The sequence below is a fragment of the Mercenaria mercenaria genome, unplaced genomic scaffold, assembly GCF_021730395.1.
Source record: "Mercenaria mercenaria strain notata unplaced genomic scaffold, MADL_Memer_1 contig_4809, whole genome shotgun sequence".
NCBI classification, from domain to species: Eukaryota; Metazoa; Mollusca; class Bivalvia; order Venerida; family Veneridae; genus Mercenaria; species Mercenaria mercenaria.
This window is the reverse complement of record NW_026463067.1, coordinates 34,300-35,206: the sequence shown is the minus strand read 5'-3', so window position 1 is coordinate 35,206 and position 907 is coordinate 34,300.

Below are 907 nucleotides of genomic sequence, written 5' to 3'. Positions count from 1 at the left end.
CTGAAATGTAAAATAAAAGTACTAAGTCTACAAACAATTTGGAGCATCAAAAATACTGTAACCTAGATTCTACTAGACCAATTGAACTCAAAAACCAAGAGTCATATAGGTGATGATGTGGAACAACTATTTCAAGTTTGGATTAAATCAATTTAGTACCTAGAGGTGCTTTTGAGAAGCACATCTCCCACAACTGCCTAATCATCTAAATAGTTAGTCTTTATACACTGTTTACTCACTACAAATATACATTTGAAGAGTAAAAAGGCTGATTTTGGGTAATTCAAGGGCTAATTACTGAACTTGGCCGAGGACTTATGGTCAAAAACATTTTGGTCAGGTTAGGCGAAGATCAGATGAGAAATGTTTGACTTTGAGAGCAGACAAGAGTAAAAAGGCCGATTTTTGGAAATTCAAGGGCCATTACTCCAATGTGCCTGAGCCAATTTGGCTAGTTATCAAAGCTGACTGAGGACTTATGGTCAAACACATTTTGTTCAAGTTTTGTGAAGATTGGATGAGAAATGTTCAACTACGAGTGCGGACAAGATTTGTGACAGACAGACACACAAACAGACAGGAGTAAATCAATATGTCTCCCACACCACTGTATGATAAAATGGACATTCAATTGATGCCTAGTAAAACTTTGATTGATATTATAAAGTATTTAAACCCAATATATTTCTCTAAAATTGAAGAGTTGTTCGCAAAAATAAAAATGTTGAAAGTACAAACTACAATTTGACAGCTGACACTAAGATACTGCCCATAACTATGATAGATTTTTCCAGTAAACATTTGCCTCCAGCATTACCAAAACAGGCAATTATCAACTGGTATATATTCGCACATGATAAAATTTGAATATGACAATTTATATATTGAAATTTTATAGCGCGGATTG